Genomic DNA, 22,399 nt, shown 5'->3' with positions numbered 1-22,399 from the left:
AGGGGAGCCAGAGGAGAAGAGAAAGAGCAAGAAGTTAGAAATCTACTTGAAAAACTAATGAAAGAAAACTTCCCTTATCTGGTGAAGGAAATAGACATGCAAGTCCAGGAAGCACAGAGAGTCCCAAACAAGATGGATGCAAAGAGGACCACACCAAGACACATCATAATTAAAATGCCAAAGGTTCAAGATAAAGAGAGAATCTTAAAAGCACCAAGAGAAAAGAAGTTAGTTACCTACAGGGGAGTTTCCATACAACTATCAGCTGATTTCTCAAAAGAAACTTTGCAGGCTAGAAGGGATTGGCAAGAAATATTCAAAGCCCTGAAAAGCAGAGACCTACAGCCACAGTTGCTCTATCCAGCAAAGTTATCATTGAGAATCACAGGATAAAGAGCTTCCCAGACATGAAAAAACTAAAGGAGTTTATTATCACCAAACCATTACTATATGAAATGTTAAAAGGACTTATTTTAGGGGAAAAAAAAAGAAAAGGTCAAAACTATGAGCCATTAAATGGCAATAAATACAAATCTATCGACAACTGAATCTAACAAACTAAGGAAATAAGAACAGAGACAGAATCATGGCTACAAAGAGCATTTTAATGGTTGGCAGATGGGAATGGGGTGTGGGGGAATGGGTGAAGAGGTGAGGGCATTAAGAAGTACAAATAGGTAGTTACAGAATAGCCATGGGGATGTAAAGTACAGTGTAGGAAATGGAGTAGCCAAAGAACTTATATGCATGGCCTATGGACATGATTAAAGGTGGGGGGATTGCCTGAGGGAGTGAGGGGTAGTGGATGGAGTGGGGCAAAGGGGGAAAAATCAGGACAACTGTAATAGCATAATCAATAAAATTAATTTTTAAAAAACAAAATTACATAAAATTGATTTCACACACAAAAAGATAAAGAACATTAAGGTTGCTTCCAAGTTTTGCAATTATGCATAAGCTGCTATTAACATCCATCTGCAGGTTTCTGCATGGACATAAGTTTGCAGGTCTTTGGATAAATATAGAGGAACACAACTGCTGGATCATATGATAAAAGTATGTCTAGTTTTATAAGAAACCACCCAACTTGTCATTCAAAGTAACATTTTACATTCCCACAAAAAGTTAAAGAGTTCCTGTTGCTCCACATATTCACTAGCATTTGGTGTTGTCAATATTCTGGCTTTAGCTATTCTAATAGGTATGTAGTGGTATCTCACTGTTTTAATTTCTATTTTCTTAATGACTTATGATCTTTTCATATGCTTATTTGCCATCTGTATGTCTTCTTTGATAAGGTGTCTATTATGGTCATTGGCTCATTTTCAAATCAGTTTGTTTATTTTTCGATATTTAAGCTTTAAGAGTTCTTTGTGTACAGTCTTTTATTAGTTGTGTTCTTTTGCAAATATTTTCTAGTCTGTGGCTTGTTTTCTCATTCTCTTAACATTGTTTTTCACAGAACAAAGTTTTTCATTTTAATGAAATCTGACTTATTAATTATTTATTTAACTGATCATGCCTTTGATATTGTGTCTAAAAATGCATTGCCATACCCAAGGTCATCTAGGTTTTCTCCTGTTTTATCTTGTACAAGTTTTAGCATTTTTCATTTTACAGCTAGGTCTGTGGTCCATTTTGAGTTAATTTTTTGTGAGGGGTGTAAGGTGTGGGTCTAGATTCTTTTTTTTTTTTTTTTTTTGCATGTGGATGTCTAGCACCATTCAGTGCCATTTTTTGAAAACTAGCTGTGCTCCCTTGTCTTTGCTTCTTTGTCAAGAACCAGTTAACTGTGTTTATGTTGGACTCTTTCTGGACTCTATTCTGTTCCGTTCATCTATTTGTCTGTTCTTTCACGAGTACTATACTGACTTGACTACCGTAGCTTTATACCAAGTTTTAAAGTCAGGTAGTGTCAACTCTCCAATATTGTCCTTCTCCTTCAGTGTTGTGTTAGCTATTCTGAATCTTTTCCTTCTCCATATGAAGTTATAATCAGTTTGTCCATATCCACAAAATAACCTTTTGGTATTTTAACTGGGGTTACATTAAATATATATATTAAGCCAGGATAAACTGATATCTTGACAATACTGAATCCTATTCATGAACATGAAATATCTCTCCATTTATTTAGTTATTTGATTTTGTTCATCAGAGTGTTATAATTTTTTTGTATATATCTTGGTACATATTTTGTTAGATTTGTAGCTAAGTATTTAATTTGGGGGAAGCCAAGGTAAATGGTATCATGTTTTTAACCTAAAATTCCACTTGTTCATTGCTGGTATATAGGAAAGCAATTGACTTTTCTATATTAACCTTGTGTCTTGCAACCTTGATATAGTTATTAATTCCAGAAGTTCTTTTATCAATTATTTTGGATTTCCTTCACAGAAGATCATCTTGTCATGAAAGACAGTTTTATTTCTTCCCTTCCTATCTAGGACTTCCAGAACAATGTTGAAAAGCAATGGTGAGAGAAGACATTCTCTGCTTTGTCCCTGATCTTACTGGGAAAGCTTTGAGTTTTCCACCATAAAGTATGACATTAGCTGTAAGTTTCTTGTAGGTATTCTTTAAATTGAGGAAGTTCCCCTTTATTATCAGATTACTGAGATTCTTATCATAAATCAGTGTTGCACTTTGTCATGATTTTTCTGCATCTACTGGTGTGATCATATTACTTCTTTTTCTTCTTCAGCATGTTATGTGATAGATTATGTTAACTGATTTTCAAATGTTTAACCAGCCTTGTATACCTGAGGGTAGACCTTGTTAAGAAGAGCAGAATGCTCTGGTATATTTTTAACTGGTTTCTTTTCTCTGCCAGAAGCACAGATGATTTTTCTCCAATATTAATTGTGAGAATCAGGTCAAACCCCTCGAAGTAAAACTCATAAAAGTGTAGAGTTCCTCTATGAGTGGATCCTCTGGCGTTTTTAACTCAAGAGTTTTCCACAGAGCCTCCAGCAATTCATAATTACATTCAGGTTTTCATACCACAGCAGTGGTTCCCTCAAAGTTTACTGCTATGGGTTTTTGCTCCAGTAAATTATGATTCTCTATATTCACCTGTCTTTCCAGTTTTGGAGGCAATGGATTGCCCTGTGACCTCACTTTTTCTTATGTATCTAAAAAGAATTGTTAATTTTTTTAGTTTGTTCAGCTTTTTACTTGTTTTTTGGGTGGAGTGTCAATTTCTAAGGTTATTATATGCTAAGTAACCAGAAGTCCTGAGCATTCATGTATTATGTTTTTATTCCCACAAGTAGGTTGAATCATAAGAAATATCCAGTATATAATGGTTTTAATAAAAAATGGCAATGTTGATGATTTAACCTCACTTATGTTATCATTATTATATAGATGCTAATTTTTAAAGGTTAACTACCTGCCCATGTTACACAGCAAATGGAAATCCAGGATGTGAACCCACATCAGTCTTACTCAAAAGTCCTGATCTTTATCAACACTATTTTATAAGTTTTTTAATTTGGCTTGTTATATTTATATTTTTAAACAAATCCTCCCCCTTCTGTTTCTATTAAAACTCTTCCTCCTAATTAAAATAATGTTGCTTCTACTTCTTTATATTATATAATTCCCTGATGATCAAAAAGACTCATATTTTTTCTATTTACTTGCTTAACCTTTTTCTTCTATTGGAAATCTACCCTAATTAATCAAATTAAACTACCCTAAAGACTAGCCATGGGAACATAACAGAGCCCTTCACTTTCCCTAGGTTCAAGATGTTCTCTCTTTATTCTTTTATTCTCTTACCTAACACTTTAGATTGCCTTAGTCTGGTCAGTCATTTTTACTATACTAATGGTAGGGGACTGAGCCTATTTTACACAGTCTTCCTATGTACAAAAAGACCAGAGGAAGGAAACTCACTCATTAAGCATGTACAATGTGCCACTCATAATAATAATAAATACCACACACATTATAATATTTCATTCTCACTATAATCCTGTGTCATAGAAATTATCATCCCCATTTTATTGATGCAAAAACAGGAAATTAGGAAATTAATTAACTTGTTAGTGAGCATAGAGAAAGGAACAGAACTAGGGTTTTAATCCAGATTGGAGGCCTGGAAGGATATTGATTTTATACAAGGTTCAACAGAAATCTCCATCTCTGTCTGTAAACAAAAATCAATCATTCTTTCTGGGTTTCGACCATCTTCTAAACATATATTAAAAGTCCTGAAATCTTGCTCAAATGGTTCTCTATTAGTACAATAAAAAGGTAGAATGTCTTACCTGATCTCTCCTCTTTTCTGACTGGGATTCCCCTTCTAGTGGTTCTTGTGTAACTTCAGGCATGCCACTTAATTCACTGACTCTTGAGTACATGAGTTACAAAATTAGGTCCAATTAAGTTATTTTAAAGTATATTTTATTGATTATGCTATTACAGTTGTCCCAATTTTCCCCACTATGCCCCCACTCTGCACAGTAACCCCCTTCCATCAGCAATTCCCCCGTTAGTTCATGTCCATAGGTCACACATGTAAATTCTTTGGCTTCTCCCTGTCCTATACTGTTCTTAACATCCTCCTGTCTATTTGGCGCCTACCAACTATGCTTCTTAATCCCTGTACCTTTTCCCCCATTCCCCCCTCACTGATAACCCTCCAAATGATCTCCATATCTATGATTCTGTCCCTGTCCCAGTTGTTTGCTTAGTTTGTTTTAGTTTTTGTATTTAGATTCAGTTGTTGATAACTGTGACTTTGTTGTCATTTTAATGTTCATAGTTTTGATTGTCTTCTTTTTCTAAGACAACTCCCTTTAACATTTAATGTAATAATGGCTTGGTCATGATGAACTCATTTAGCTTTACCTTGTCTGGGAAACAATTTATCTGCCCTTCCATTCTAAATGATAGCTTTGCTGGATAGAGTAATCTAGATTGTAGATCTTTGCTTTTCACGACTTTGAATACTTCTTCCCAGTCCCTTCTAGTCTGCAAAATTTCTTTTGAAAAAATCAGCTGATGGTCTTATGGGAACGCCTTTGTAGGTTCCCATACTAAGGGAACCTACAAAGTCTTAAAAGCAGTTTTTGTCTTGCTTCTTTTAAGACTTTCTCTTTATCTTTAACCTTTGACATTTTAATTATGATGTGTCTTGGTGTGCTTCTCTTCGCATTCATCTCGTTTGGGACTTTCTGTGCTTCCTGGACTTGTATGCCTACTTCTTTCACCAAATTAGGGAAGTTTTCTTTCATTATTTTTTCAAATAAGTTTTCAATTTCTTGCTCTTTCTCTTCTCCTCTGGCATTTCTATGGTTCAGATGTTGACACTTTTGGAGGTTCCTTAGTCTGTCCTCATATTTTTAATTTTTGTTTTCTTCTTGCTGCTCTGATTGCATACTTTTCTCCTCCTTATGTTCCAAATCATGGATTTGATTCTCAGTTTCATCTGCTCCATGGTTGCGTCCTTGTATATTTTTCTTTATTTCATTCAATGTAACCTTCATTTCTGCCTGGGTTTTTTTTTTTTATGCTGTTAAAGTACCCAAGGAGTTCCTTAAGTTTCCTGATAACCAGTGTTTTGAACTCTGCATCTGGTAAATTGCTTATCTCCATTTCATTTAGTTCTTTTTCTAGAGTTTTATTCTACATTTTATTTGGACTATATTTCTTCATCTCCTCATTTTGGCAGCCTCTCTTTGTTTATTTCTGGGTATTAGGTAGAGCTTCTTTGATTCCCTGTCTTAATGGCATGACCAATTATAGGAAAGCATGCATGTAAGCTATATGGGACAGAGCCATAGGTAATCGCTAGGTCAGGGCAACCTGTGTCACCACTCTATGCCCTTGTGTCGGGGAGGGCTCAGAAAGGGGACAATGCAACTGCCTGGCCTCTGGAGTTTTGCCTGGAAGGAAGCTGTCTCCCTGATGCCAGTAACTTCAATTTCTCTTCATATGCCACTGGTGCTCTTCCAGCTTTTTCACTGTTCTGGATCCCAGAGGGTATGAGCCTATGTAAGTCCTAAGTCGATGGCAGGACCTTTAAGAAGAGTCTCATGAGAATCCTGCATTTTTTTCCGCTGCCCAACCTCCATTGGTTTTTATGTCCAGAAGTTATGGTGACTTATTTTACTGGCACTGGAACCCTGGGCTTGGTGGTCTGGTGTGGGGCTGGGTTCCTTCACTCCCAAGGTATCTCTCCCATTTTTTATGCACCACACATGGAAGTGGGACCACCCATTCTGGGTCTCCACGCTTCTCCACTCCACTCTATGTCTCCAGGTGTCTCTGCATCTCCGCCCCTCCTACCATCTCTCTGGATGAATATAACTTCTTTAAATCCTTGGTTATCTGACTTCCATACAGCTCAATTTTATGATGATTCTGGGTGACACTTGTTCTGTAGTCTAGCTGTAATTTTTGCTATAGTTGTGCAAGGAGGTGAGGTATGTTTACCTATGCCTCCGTCTTAACTGGAAATAGAAAGTTTTGTTTTTGGTACTGTTTTTGTTTTGTTTGGGTGTTTTTTTGCATCAAGGAAAGAGCACTGACATTGGAGGTAGATAAATCTAAGCTCTGGAATAAAATTTGGCCTATTTCTTACTCTCATCTAAGCCATGAGAATCCATTTTATTCAATGTGTTTTAAAAACAACAAAAATAACCTATAAGACATAGATAAGTTCATAGATGCATACAAACAACCTACCAAGGCTGAATCATAAACATATAGAAATTCTGAACAGACCAGCTGCTACTAAGGGATGAATGGGTATTCAGAAACTTCCCAACAAAGAAAGCATTGGACCAGATTGCTTCACTGGTGAATTCTGTCAAACATTTAAAGAATTAACACCAAAATTTTTCAAATGTTTTGAAAACACTGAAGAGAAAGAGATGTCCCAAAGTAATTTTATGAGGCCAGCATTACTTCGATAGCAAAGCCAGACAAGAACGCTGAAAGAAAAATTACAGTCCAATATTCCTCATGAACTCAAATGCAAAAATCCTTAATAAAATATTAGCAAACCAAATTCAACAGTACATTAGAAGGATCACACACCAAAATCATGTAGGATTTATTCCTGGGATGCAATAATAGTTCAATATACACAAATCAATCAATGTGATATACCAGACTAACAAAATGAAAGATAAAAATTATATAATCTCAATAGATACAGAGATAGTATTTGACAAAATTCAACATCCTTTCATAATAAAAGCTCAAGAAATTACATATGGATGGAACCTACCTCAACATAATAAAGGTCCTATTTGGTAAACTCACAGCTATATTATATTCAATAGCAAAAAGCTGAAAGCTTCATTTAAGCTCAGGAACAAGACAAGGATGCCCATTCTTACCATTCTCATTGGACTGCTCTGAAAGTCCTAGCCAGAGAAATTAAACAAGAAAAAGAAATAAAAGACATCCTAGTCAGAAACTAAGAATAAAATTTTCTGTTTGCAAATATTCCACCAAAGCACTGTTAGAACTAATAAATGAATTTGGTAAAGTTGCAGTACACAAAATCAATATACAAAAAATCAGTTGTGCTTCTACATACTAACAATGAGCTACTAGAAAGAGAAATTAGAAATACAATTTAATTTAAAATTGCATCAAAAAGAATAAATTATGTAGAAAAACATTTAACCAAGGAGGTGAAAGATCTGTACACTAAAAACTATAAAACATTGGTGAAAGAAATTGAAGAAGACACAAATAAATAGAAAAATATCCCAAGTTAATCAGAAGCATTAGTAATGTTAAAATGTCCATACTACCCAGAGTAATAATAGATTCAATAAAATCCCTATCGAAATGCCAATTATATTTTCAAGGAAATAGAAACAACAATCTTAAAATTCATATAGAACTATAAACAATCCTGAATAACCAAAGCACTCTTCAGCAAGAAGAATAAAGCTGGAGACATCACACTTCCTGGTTCCAAGCTATCTTACAAACCTATAGTAATCACAACAGTATGATATTGGCATAAAAACAGGCACATGAATCAATGAAACAGAATAGAGAGCCCAGCAATAAATCCACACATATCGTCAATTAACTTATAACAAAGGAACAAAGACTATGCAATGGGAAATGACAGTGTCTTCAATAAATGGTGTAGGAAAACTAGATATCTACATTTAAAAAAAAAGAACTAGACATGTATCTAACATCACACACAAAAATCAATTCAAAATGCATTAAAAACTTGAACATAAGACCTAAAACTGTAAAACTCCTAGAAGAAAACATAAGGTGTAATCTCCTTGATATTGATCTTGGTGATGATTTTTTAGATTTGATATCAAAAACAAAGGCAACAAGACCAGAAACAAATGAGTGAGACCACTTCAAACTAAAAGGTTCCTACACAGCAAAAGAAACCATTAACAAATTGAAAGGACAACCTATGGAATATGAAAAAAATTTGCAAGTCACATATCCAATAGGGGTTGATATCCAAAATATATAAGAAACCTATACAACTCAATGGCAAAAAATAAGGTAAATATAATAACCTGATTAAAAATAAGCAAAGGGCCTGGTAATATACATTTTCCAAAGAAGGTAGGCAAAATGGCCAACAGACACATGAAAAGGTGCTCACTATCACTAAAAATTAGAGCAATGCACATCAGAACCACAACAAGCAATTATTAGACTGGATATTATCAAAAGGACAAGAGATAATGCTGGCCAGGATGTAGAAAAACAGAACCCTTGGGCACTGTTGTTGGGAATGTAAACTGGTATGCCACTATCGAGAACTATATGGAGGTTTCTCAGAAATTAAAAGTAGAATTGCCATATGATCCAGCAACCCCATTTCTGGATATATATTCAAAGAAAATAAAATCATTATTTTGAAGAGACATCCGCTCTCCCATTGTTCATCACATCATTATTCACAATAATCAAAGTATGGAAACAACCTAAGTATCCATCAATGGATGAGTGGATAAAGATGTGATTATATATATTTACATACATGCCATAAAAAGAAGGAAATCTTGCCATTCACAACATGGGTAAGCCTCCTGTGGGGCATTATGCTAAGTGAAATAAGCCAGAGGGAAAAAGAGAAATGCTGTGTGGTATCACTTATATGTGACTTTTTTCTTTAAGTTGACTTATAGAAACAGAGAATAGAAGAGACTGGGAGGAGGAGGGGAGGGAGATGTTACCCATAGAATACAAACGTTCAATTACAAAATGAGTAAGTTCTGAAAATCTAATGTATAATATGGCGACTATAGTTGAAAATACTATATTGTATAATTAAAATTTGCTCGAAGAGTATAGCTTGTGTTATCACCAAAAGAAAACAGAAAAGTAACTGATGAATATGCTAATTAACTTGATTGGGAGAATCCTTTCACAAGTATATGTATATCAAATCCTTGTGCTATATACTTTATTTTATTCGTCAATTATGCCTCAATGAAGCTAAATAATATACTTTAAAATATCTGAATGTGTCTTTTAATTTAACCACTTATTTCTTTGATAGCTGCAGAAAAGTAAAATTTAAGAGGCATAATTTTACGAAGTTCATAATTGGTTTATTTTATCATACTTTTTGGGGATCAAAGCATTGTGTTTGAGAGAGAATTCATTTATATATTTGCAAAATTTATTTTTCTTTTAAAATAACAAAATGCTGTGGATATCCAGGAAAACTATTTTACCATCTTTTAAAAAGTAGGGAGGGTCTCCCACTGTATATAAATCTTTTCTCAAAGAGCCTCTAGCTAACTCTATTCTCAGTTGCTACATAAAAATAAAAAACAAAAATAAATAAAAGAGGCCACCACAGCTGAAAAATAATGAAAAATATGGTTGAAGATGGAAAAAGCAGCCTGTTTTTTTCTTAGGATGACTAACATATTGCCTCTTAAATAAAAGAATATGTATTACAAAAAGGATGTAGCTATTGAGTACTTGATTTCTTAACCTTCTGACACTTCAATTAGAAAAATACAATTGATGCCTCTGGTGTGAGGCTCAGCTAACGCAGAGCAGCGATGATGTGGAGTGAAATGAACACTGGAATACTTAACTGGACGAGAAGTAACAATAAAAGAGAAGCTGGATGTGGCACTACTTTACAGGAACACATTGTACAAAGTCAGTGAATATGCTGTCTCTTACCAATCCTTTTGGTCATCATTTTGAAGGAATTCAAGTTTTGACAAATATAGGCAGGCTATAATTTCTGATTCTGACTCTTATCTTGTGCTATTCTCTGCACTGGGAACCCTAGAAAGGTGGAAATAAACAAGAAATTAAGAGAACCTTAATCTATACCCTCCACTTCAAATACAATCATTGGAGCTATTCTATAAAGGTGAATATATTTCCCTTAAAAAAAGCAGGTTCTCAGATGTAGTCATTCCTAGGTGGCTGAGTGTCTTGTAAAGAACTATTACTATTCTTCTAAGTCATTATTTCTCAACCCTTTTTTATTATGCTCCATCCAGCTTTCTTAGATTTTTTTTCTCTTAATTTTCACCTTCATGAAATTTTACTACCACAGATACACTGTATATTTGTGCCTCACACATAAACACAGTATGGTATTTTGGGGCCCCAAGTTTTATCAGCCAGCTGTGCCCCACTTGGGACAAGACTGCCCTCCTCAGGAATACATACTCCAAGTTTTCAGAAAAGTTTCTTTAGTTCTCAACCACCCCTGAGTCAAGGCAGGATTGGCCCATATTCAGCTTTAATCATAAGTCAGGAGATGCTGACAGCAGTGAATCTGTCTTCACATGACAAAAAATAAAAAGAGGAAGATAGAAGAAAAAGTCAAGTGGAATTTCATAAATAAGGTTTTAACTGACAGGCACAAGCCAAAGGGGAAAAAATCACCAGTTATGACTGCGGACGGAATCACCGTCCAAACTATCAAACCCCAAAACAAAATCCATGCCCACCTTTACAGAAACTCAAGGTAAGAATTGCAAAGGAGATAGATTCCAAACCAATACTATTCCACATTTTCCTGATTTTTTTTTCTTTTTAATGTATGTGTGCCAGTGTTGTGGGCATTTTGAAGCAATTAAGCATAATTTAGGTATTAGTTGGTATTTCCTCCTGATGAGTGTTTCAAATCCTTCTGGTATCTTTTACTTTATTAAACTCACCCAATAATAAGCTCCAATCAATCTAATTTCCAGAATAAATTTTTTTAATTTTCAAGCTTATTAATTTATTACCTTGCTAAATCTCTGAAACATTGAAGAAATGACATAATGAGTAAAACCTCCAAAGATATGCTAAATTTGCACTTACATAATCAAGAAAATTCAGTACATATATATATTTGAAAATATAATTATCTCATGATATAATAAAAGACCTAACCATAGGTAAGTAGTGTGCCTATACTCTAATTTTCTTGATAAAATGATTAAAGCACATTCTGAGATCACATTTCAAGAAAATTTGTTGTAGACTGGTTTTTTTGGTAGGCTGATCATCTGTTGAGTTAGACATGGTTTTCTCTTATCCTGGCATTTTAACTTGAATTAAATTAGGTTTTCCAACAACAGCAATTGCTAGGATTTAAATTTCAAGAACAATGACAAAGGTAGATTCAGTCAATGCCAGCTATACCCCTAGGCCAGAAATTACATGATTCTCTGTGCTTTCAAAGACCCAGAGAATCCTAAACCAGGAGTCTGGGGTTTTGAGGTTAAGCAGATTTAGGTAAACTGCCCTGAACTTCTTAAAGCATGAAGTTCTCAGTTTGATTCCCTCACTCTTTGGGCTACAGCAAGTGAGCTGTTTGGTATACTCATTGTGAAGTGAACTCCGCTGAGGGATCAAAAACTGGTTCCAATTTGAATTGAAAATGAAAAGCGAAAGGGAGAAGAAAACCAATGTTCACATGACAGAGAAAGGGCAGGTATATACCTTATGTACATACATAGCAAATTGACTTCTAGAAATTTATTCTAAAGAATTGACAATGAATGTGCCTAAAGATTTACTATAAGAATAATAATTGCAGTTAGTTTATTATAAACCCCTAACTATCTCACTGCATGGATATAGTTAAATAAACAACAATGGAGCCAAATATTTTTATATAAAAACAGGTAATAAAACTGTATTAAAATATAAATTGTAAGTAAAATAATCCAGAAACAAAAAGACAAATAGTAAATGATTCATTTATATGAGGTACCAAAGGTAGTAAAACCCATGGAGGAACAGTAGAATGGTGGTTGTGAGAGGCCAAGGGGAGGCAGGACGGGAGAGTTGATGTTTAATGGGCACAGGTTCCATTAGGAAAGATGAAAATGTCCTGGAGATGGGTTGCACAATAATGTGAATGTACGCACCACTACTGAACTGTACACTTAGAGACAGATGGTCAAGGTGGTAAATTTTTATATTATGTATATTTACCACAGTTAAAATTTTTATTAAGGTATTAGGAGTAGTTTCATTTTCTTTATTAAACTGTCTGCAATTTCTAAATATTTTCTATAAATGTATTTTGTTTATAATAAAGGGGGGGCCTAATTATATTAAGAAAGGAAAACTCATTCTATTTTAGTTAATATTGTTTTTAGTGGCTAACAATTTTGTGTGACAATAATTAGGGATTTTGGTCATTATTTCTGCTAAACATATTTTCTTTTCCCAGAATACTCTCCCTACCACACACTCCCACATTTGTCTACAGAAGATGCACACACTCTTTGAGACCAAATTTGAGCTCAACTTCCCTAGGAAATCTTCCTGTATAACCTCAGTGAGAATTATTCTCATTCTCATTCACAGCATCTGTAATAAGAATAATAACACTTACTGTTATTAGGTAATTCATATGTAGCTAGTACTAAAATTAACAAACTAATTTAAGTAGGTATTATCATCCCCAGTAGACAGATGAGAACAATAAGGAAGAAATACAAAATACCTTGAACTGCAAAAGAGATTACAATCAAGGTTTGTCTACTCCAGAACCCATATCCCTATATTACCTATGATATCCTGCAAGACTATAAAGAATGCTGTGCTGGCTTCACTTAGTTTCAGAAACAGAATATTAGGCAGGACAATATTTTTGAAAATATTTTTCTTCCTCCCAGTATTTCCCATCCCATTTGCAATATACTAAGTTCTGAGCCCCTTGACACTGGGTGGGATATGGTAGATGCAAGAGTAGAATAGAGCTAAAGAGGCTCTTCCTGACTGTGATTTCTGAGGGGTCCAGGATACACAAGACGTCTGCGAGAGGCTTTGTGAAAAAGAGCAGGTCTATCCTCCATCAGCAACCCTATGCACCCACTCTCCCATGTTTTAACAAAGGGAACCGAGGAAGGAGCCTCTGGACAGAAGCACGGAGAGCAGTGACCTCGGTGGGTATCTGGGACTGGCCCTACATTCCACTTCCCAGGTTGGAGGTGGGGCGAGTGAATTAGGTGCCTATATAAGTAACACATAGACCACAGAGAATTTTGGGAAAAAATACTGTGCCCCAGAGGATGATGAACACCTCAAAGTTCTAAAGGAAAGAGAGACTTTGGTCCTAAAGGGGACAGAGAAGGAGCTTCCTGGTGGAGACCAACATGCAACCAGGCCCATCTCTTGGGCAACTGCCTGGACCTTGCACTAGGAGGGAGTCATGGGACACTGCCTCTTACCCGTTTTCTGAACAGCATTAAAATGCAGTGTTATTGTCTATTGTCTGGGATTTGCTTCAAAATAATCTGGTGTAGTGGGAATATAGGTAAAATAAAAATGTATGATTATTGTACCTGGATAATGAATACTTGTGGGTTTACTGCTCTCTGTTTTTTGTAGGTGCTTAATAATATCCCCAAGACCCTAGAAGATGCCAGCAATGTAGTTTCACTTCAACTGCGATTATCTTGGGCCTGTCTGCCCAAGATAGACTGGTTGAGTTGTCCTAGGCCTTAGAGACTTCTAAGGAAGGCCCTGCCAGCACAGATCAATGCAAGAACTGAAGGGACAGTGGACACCTGCATGATATGGAGGATTCATTGTTCTCCTTTCTCTCTTTTCAGTGCCTTGAACCTCATTATATAAGCCCCCTGGTACTTACTAGGTATATTCTAGGAGGAAGGTAGGAACCACAGATTGACTAAGACTGTGTGTTTACATAACTGAAGCATAGCTGGAAAGAAATAGTTATAGTTCTAATACCTAAGCCTATTCTTTGAAATTTTTACTTGCTACAAATATTTCCAAAGTAGACACTATGCACTGCCACTGTATAGTAAGCTAGCCAATATCTGATTCCATTGGCTCCAATCAAATATATGTAGAAGTATACATGTGCATACTTTATATACAAGATAAGGTTATTGACATATCATCCAAAATGGTATCGTGTTAGGAGGCATTTCTGGTTTCTGGAAAAATTCTTATTAGCACTTAAGCTCCACCAAACAAAAACAACCTTGTAATGATGCTTGCCTTCACCTTTGTCATCTGGCTGTTCACCAAATTGGCTTAACTTTTAAGCCTTACTTGTAAAGCTGTTTGATGCAATCTGATAGTAACCCAACAATCTGATTTCAAGCACCAAGATTTTGAAACGAAAGAACAAGATTGGGTTTTTAGCTCTATAATTTAAAAGATGGATGGTTCATGTTTGCCTGGGCAGCCCAGATTCTAAATGCCAGACTGCTCTTGATATGTCAGGACTATGCGAGCTTACCCGAAATAGAAATCTTTCCAGAGCAGCCTGGGGCAACAGGGCACATACTCAGGGCTTGTGGCTGCTGTTGTACCTACTATAAGACCCAAGACCCACTGGAAGAAGAGCTGCTTTTCCTGACAAAATGAGGACTGACGGTCTTCCTTGGACCCCTACCAGGAACCTTTCCAACATCCCCTCTTCCACTGTGTGCAGGTGGTGGTATCTAAGGAGGAGGAACCACAGCCCTTTACTCCTATTGCTAAATCCTTGCTCTTTCCTCCCCACAAGCCTAGAGAGGATAAGAGGACAGCGCTACGGCTTGCTTTTGTTTCACCCGTAACTTGTAAATCCGTTTCCTCTAAGGCCCACTCTGGAATTCTAACCAAACACAGATAGATTTCAAATTGTGTCTCTGGTAGTGGTCATGAGCTACACCCATTCACAAGTATATTTATTTCTTTATTTTCCATGTGAGCAGTAGACTGTATTTACAGGGGTACCAGTGCAAGGTTGGGGCTTTCATCCTTCACAATGAACAAAAATAAAGCTGATTCATGATAGGGTTTTTTGACTAAGAGTATAGGATTTGTAGCCATACCAGCCTAAATTTGAACTCGCATGCTACCACTTTCTAGTCCTATGACCCCTGATAGGTTTTTAATCAGTTGAGGCCTTGGTGATGTAGATATAATACTACCCACATTACTATAAATGTATTTAGAGTACTTAACATACTGTCTAGTTTATAGTAAGTGCTTAATAAATGCTAGCCCTAATAAATAAATATGCCCAGAAAGCTAAAGGATCCAAACCAAAATAAAACCCCACATCTCAGAACATGGTCAAAAAATAATCTCAGGTGGAGAAATGCCATATTCTTTGTATTATTCCTGACTGACATGGTAGGAGGCAGCCTGGAGAGAGGGCAGAATAAGGAGCATCAGTTGGCTTGAGAGTTGAAGATAAACTTTTACACAGAATCTATCATGAAAGATGTACTCCTTTTATGAAAATCTAGGAGAACAGCAAAAACCCTGCATTGAATTGGGCTAGAGTGTGTGTATGAAGCTAAAATGAGTTTTGTATTAATTCTGATGCTTTATATATAACACATCCAACATATATTTTAAAACCCTTTCAACACCAACATCCTCAAAGAGGGAGAGCTGGGATACAAACCGTTGAAGTCGGGGACTTGAACTCACACTCTAAGGGAGCTTCCTGCCATAGTGTTTTGCCTTATCATTCTTAGTAACTTCTAACTCCCAAATCTTATGCGTCAACCTACATCCAGCTAACAATCTAAGAACTTGGCTTCTACCTCAGTATTGCAAATTTAGAAGACACCCACGCAACTCTAGGGTGCCCTTAGTTGTTTCACTCTGGAGGCCAATGACATCATCTTCTAGACATACAGAATGACATGGGAAAAACTTGAAGACAAAGCAACAGTCACAGAACCTATTTTCCACTTGGAAGAAACACAGGGGCCCCTCTTCTTTTTATCAGCTGGCAAAAGCTATATTCTTTTTATCCAAAGAAGAAAAATAGCTATTGAATTCCAACCCCTGTGTCTTTTATATGGAAATGATTGAGGTATTCTGCTCTCTTTGAAAGTTTCTGGTTGCAGTATCTGGAGACTCTTCTTTTTCAAGCACTGAATAGCATATGTCTGACCTATCTTTTTACTCAAAATCAAGTTCTGTTTGCCACTTTCCATTTATGCACAAAATGCACCAATCTTCCAATTTCAGTTGGAAAAAGGGGTGTATGGAAACAACTGTGTATTAAATAAAGACATTTTTATTTCAACTTAAGCATGTATCCTAGTGCTATAGTGTTGGTAACAACAAATTTTCACTGTAAAATATTATTGCACTTGAAAGATGAATAATATATTATCAGTTGACTTTGTTGCCAGTAAATTTTTGTAGTAAATTTTTTATTGAAAGAGCAGGTTCTGGTGTCAAATCCTGGACTCACTAGGGTGTGCATGACATTAGGTAAGATTCACTTTACCCATCTGTAAAATGGGATCTTGATGATGAAGAATATTTTTAATGCATTAAGTTCAAATGAGGATTAAACAAAATCCTCCATGTACATGGCCTAATATAATGTCTGCACTTAGTATATTAGCCATTATGATTAATCATTTGAGAAAAATTACCAAAAGATTCTGACTTTATTTCTCTTTCAGTTAAATCTATTGTAGGTTCTGTGAGATGCTCAGAGTACATATCCTTCATTCAGACTCTTCTTCAGTTAATGTGTTCTGACTCCAAAATCATAGCCTTATTCATTACTGAAGGTGTGCTTTGTCTGTGGGCTTTGAACAATAATTGGTAAAATAGGATCCTTAGTGACTGTAATATAGTGAATTAAATTTTCTCATCTGGAAAAATTATTTCCTTTTTAAATTAAATTTATTTGGGTGACATTGTTAATAAGCTTATATAAGTTTCAAGTACACAATTCTATACTACATCATCTATACGTTGCATTGTGTGCTCACCATTTAAAGTCTAGTCTCCTTTCATCATATGTTTGACCCCCTTTACCCTCTTCAACCTCCCCACACCCATTTCCCCTCTGGTAGACTCTGGTACTATTGCTGTGTCTATGATTTTCTTTGCTTTGGTTTTTAGTTTGTTGCTTTCTGTTTTATGTCCCATATATGAGTGAAATCATATGGTTCTTGTCCTTTTCCCTCTGACTTATTTCACTTAGCAAGATGTTGCAAATGGCAACATTTCATTATGACTTATGTGTGGGTAGTATTCCATTTTATATATGTACCACGCCTTCTTTATCCAATCATCCATCAAAGGACATTTAGGATGTCTTGGCTACTGTGAATAATGTTGCAATGAACATAAGGGTATATATATCTTTACAAATGAGTGTTTTCATATTTTTCAGGTAGATACCCAGAAGAAGGATTGCTGGGTCATATGGTAACTCTATTCTTAAGTTTTTGAGAAACCTCCATACTGGTTTTTATAGTGATTGTACCAATTTACATTCCCACCAGCAGTGTATGAGGGTTCCTTTTTGTCCACATCTTCTCCAACACTTATTTCTTGTCTTATTGATACTAGCCATTCTAACATGCGTGAGGTGGTAGGTACCTCATTGTGGTTTTGATTTTCATTTCCCTTATAGCTAGTGAAGTCAAACATTTTTTCATATATCTGTTGGCCATTTGTATGTCTTCTTGGAAAAAGTATCTGTTCAGGTCCTCTGCCCATTTTTAAATTGGATTATTTGGTGGTTGTTTTTGTTGTTTGTTTTTTTTTCTTTGCTGTTGAGTTGTACTAGTTCTTTATATATTTTGGAATATTAGCCCCTTATTGAAGGTATTATTTGTACATATCTTCTCCCACTTGTTTAGTTGTTGGAAAATTATTTCTGTTTCTACCCATGTGGCTTAAAACTTTTCTGAGGTATATATGTTTTGGTTTTATTTTTAATACTTATGGTGTGCATAAGATAATTGGAAAGAGCAAATATTCGAGTGACACAGACCTGGATTTAAGTCCTGTGCCCATAATTTAACAGCTATATGACTTCAGATATGCTGCCTCTCTGATCTTTAGTCTCTTTACCTACAAACTACAGAATAAAAACAATTACCCATTTTTAAAAATGAATCTTTATGAGTTATTTAGTGTTTTAAATAGCACTCTCACTGTAAAATACAAAGAAATAAGTTTAGAAGGTATTGAAAATTATAGCCAGGCCTAAAATATTCATCTTTAAAGATGGTTGTCATCATCAAAGGTATTTTTCACAGAAATTCCGGGAAGATTTTTTATTATAAAATGAAAATGACAGGGAAAAGATATGTCACTTTTGATTCACAGTTAAGTCTTTCTAATAATGGAAAAAGTAATCAGTACCCAAGGCCACAGGCATCTCACTGATAAGCTCACAATGATCATTATTACTGGAAAGGCTCCCTTCTCTGGAGCCATGAAGGCTCTGAGAATTGGAGCCAGCCTTCATCCACTACTTAAAGTTTTAAGAAGCATCTCTTCTTTCTGCCTCTTCCCTGCTCTCTGTGGCCTGGATCATTCACAGACAAGCTTTCTACCATCTCTCTCCTTTCCAGGCAGCCTCCTGGCAGGTCACTGTCTTTAAATACATCCACCTTTCAACTTCAAAAAGCCAGCTTCTTTCCTTTGCTTTTTGTAATAAGGAGCTGTATTCACATTTGCTTACTTAACACAGAAAGGCTCGGTTATTATGGAACTTTATTAGCAACCACATTTCTGTCATTGAAAAAACTCCATTTTTCATCAAAGACCTCCAGTTTCAAGGGACACGTCTGAGTTCTAACTTCATTGGCAAGTGTTGAAGGAACAACATGTGAGCCTTTGGAGGTGGGAGAGCAGAATCTCGTTCCAAAGCTGAAGGGGATGAGCTCATCCCGGGGTAGTGAGAACCGGTGCTTCAGCTGCTCCTCCCTCCACCATCCTGGTCCCCAGAGTGAACTTTGGGAAACACTGTCGTAAGTGTCAGATCATTTTGGCTGGAGAACACCCCTGAATGAGCATTACACTGGAACAATCATCCTCGTTAGGCATATAAGCAATCTTTGGCACAGAATGATGTTCCAGGCATTTCTTCAGAATAGCTGGACCACCGTGGTCACCCTAGAGGTAACCCAGGCCTCTTCTCTCCCGAGCCCTGAGATGTGGCTGAAAACAATGGAAGCCAGGGCCCAGGCTCTTCCAGAGGCTACAGCTCAGGAAACTGACCTCCAGGGTGTTTCTAAATTCAACAGTTCAGACCAAGGAGCAAAGGCAAACAAATAGAAGACTGGTTCATGGCTCCTTAGGAATATTTGGAGAGGAAAACCCTGAGGAAATCCTCAAGTTCTTGCTAAGCCCAGCAGTTGGAAGTCTATAAATCATTGCCATTTGAATACTAATGATTTATAGACTTCCAACTGCTGGGCTTAGCAAGAACTTGAGGATTTATAAATCATTGCCATTTGAATACTAAAAGCCCTGGCTGGTTTGGCTCAGTGGATTGAGCGTCGGCCTGCGAGCTAAGTGTCGCTGGTTCGATCTTCCAGTCAGGGTACATCAGAGAAGGAAAACTCTGACTCCAAAAAACTTCCACTGCCTTGCGGCATACCTCTTCAGGGGAAAGGCTAAGGGAGTAAACCCCGACAGAAAATCCGGAGCCGGAGTCCCTAAGGCGGTTTGACGTTGTAGTCAACACCGGCAACTCCTGCGGCACACCTGAAGCCAAGCTGTATTGACTCCGTCTTTCCCTTGGACCCTTCAGCTGTGAAGAGAGGGGGGGTCTGCTGCATGGGCAACAGCAGACCCTCCATATCACCCTGCCCAGGCTCTGTAGCTTCAGCTTCACTGGAGAGGACACTCCAGCGTCATCGCAAGATGTCGATTCAACACGGGAGGAGACAGATACCGTGTCACTCCCGAGTCAGACTGCACAGCCATTCTCGGCGGTGCAGATAGACTCTTAAGAAGCTACACCATCGTCTCTCAAGACGGACGGCTGCCGACGATGATGAATACTAAAGACAAAGTAACATATTCCCTGCCCTCAAACTAGTAAAGGAAGACATCTCAATTATACTCTTAATGCCTAGATTTAGTTTCTGATAATAATACTTACTCTGTTTTTCTGTGTTTATGTATCAATTCAGAAACTGAATTACATAAACATTTTTGGAGCAACCACTAAATACATTTTGCTAGGTTTTCATCTGTCTGCTCATTCAGGCGCCAACAATTTGCCCATCATTGCTCCAGGTGTTACAAATACAAATACTCAAAGAATGGGGAGACAAGTCAATATACACTTATAAGAGGTAATAAAAATTAATACTTAGAGCATTACATAGGATTTGGTGGGATTACAGAAGAGGAACTCATGAACCCTATGTGTGCAGGTAAGAAAAAACTTCTCAGAGCTGAGACTTGAAAAATGAATGAAATGTTGAAGTGAGGAAGCAAAAAGAAGGTGTAAAGAACACCACATGTGGAAACATAAAAGTGTTAGAGAAGAACTGTGAGAGGAAAAATAAGTCAATTCAATACATAGCAGAAACAGCAACAACGGTAGACGGGAAGACCACATTGCAAGGAATCACAAGGTCATGCTCCCTAACACCTTTCCCTCCCTACACTCCAGCTCCAGCCCTACCATCAGTACTAGAAGCTGCCCTGCTTTCTGGTACAGAGCTGTTGAGCATTCTCACTCATTGAGGACAGTGGTGTGGAGAACCACCGTGTTCACAGAATGGTCCAATTGATGCAGGTGTTGATCCAGGGCCCAGAGTGTCCATAATCCACTGTAACTTCCTGGCTTTGCACAAGGAAGAATTCAGACACACGTGAGCCAGCAGAGAGTTTAAAGTTCGAATTCATTGGTGAAGCAGTGAGGCCGGGTGTGCTACTCCACAGACAGAGCAGCCCCCCTTCAGGGAAATTTGCTTCCTTTATTGAAGTTCATTTAATTGAAGGGTAGGGTGTGCAATGAAGGGAAGGAATATTCAGGATCTTCCCAGGAAAAGGGTGGAGATTTCTCAGAGGCACTCCTGCAGCCATTCTGTGTGTACTTTCCATTTCCAGTCATAGTGGCACAGGTGTGTCATTTGGCATGCTTATGTTTACTGGTAGGTGAAATTAGTTGCCATGTTGGATGCAGCTGGTCTCTGCCAGTTCTAAAACATAAATCCGGCAGCAGGTGGTTTTCCTTCTTCTTGACAGTTTCTATAGCTTTTATCGATTACAGCTGTTCTGCTATATACACTATCTCACAGTGAGTTTCAGTTCATTAGAAGAAATTTCTGTTTGTTGCTCTGTCCTACAATCTGGGGCCAAAACAATACATACATATAAGAATAAGTGCATCTTTTCAAAACCAAGTAATCTATTCAATTTGAGGGAGTTGGAGAAAGCAGTGCCTTGCAAGATACAGTGGGAGACAAGGACAGACCCAGAACAGGGTGGATGGAGATCTAGCTGAGCCAACAGCAGGGGGTATTGAGCTAGTCTGTTTCCTTTTCTGAAGTTCTCTTCCCTCACCTATAAACAATCCAGAATTTGAGAGGCAGCTGCCAACTTTCTTCAAGGAAAGGTAATAAAGCCAAAAGAAATATCTCAATTTTAGAGGCTTATGTTTTATTTTAACTTCCAAAATGAAATACAGATCTATCTATAAGTATAAGTAAGGTAGAATATGATTCCAAAAACATCAAAAAAATAAAGGTAACATACTCAAAAGTGTTACAGAGAAACTATGTGGAATAGTCCAGATTTTAAGAACAAACATTCTGCATAAGAATGAATAATTTTGTGGCAAAAATATTTACAGCTTAACAAATAAGCTCTTCCTATTCCTTACATCATTAAAGGGACATTTTCCAACCTTTTTTCCATGCACTCTGAAAAATGTACCATATAAGATGCTAACCTGACTGCAAAATGTATTTCAATGATGGTGAAGGAGCCAAGAAAAATAATTAAACAAGCAAAGACACAAACAAATAAATAAAATTACTTCTTGAGTTCTGAGGCTCCACTCTCATGAATGGAATTGGTGCCCTTATAAAGGAGGCTCCAAGGATCTCGTTCATTCACTTCCTCCATGTGAGGATGCAGCAAGAAGTTAGCAATGCAGACAAGGGACTCTGCCAGCCCCTGGCCTTGCTGGCGCCACTGTGGA

Source organism: Furipterus horrens, unplaced genomic scaffold (genome assembly GCF_987537825.1).
Source record: "Furipterus horrens unplaced genomic scaffold, mFurHor1.1.pri manual_scaffold_4, whole genome shotgun sequence".
NCBI classification, from domain to species: domain Eukaryota; kingdom Metazoa; phylum Chordata; class Mammalia; order Chiroptera; family Furipteridae; genus Furipterus; species Furipterus horrens.
This window is presented reverse-complemented; position numbering follows the sequence as displayed.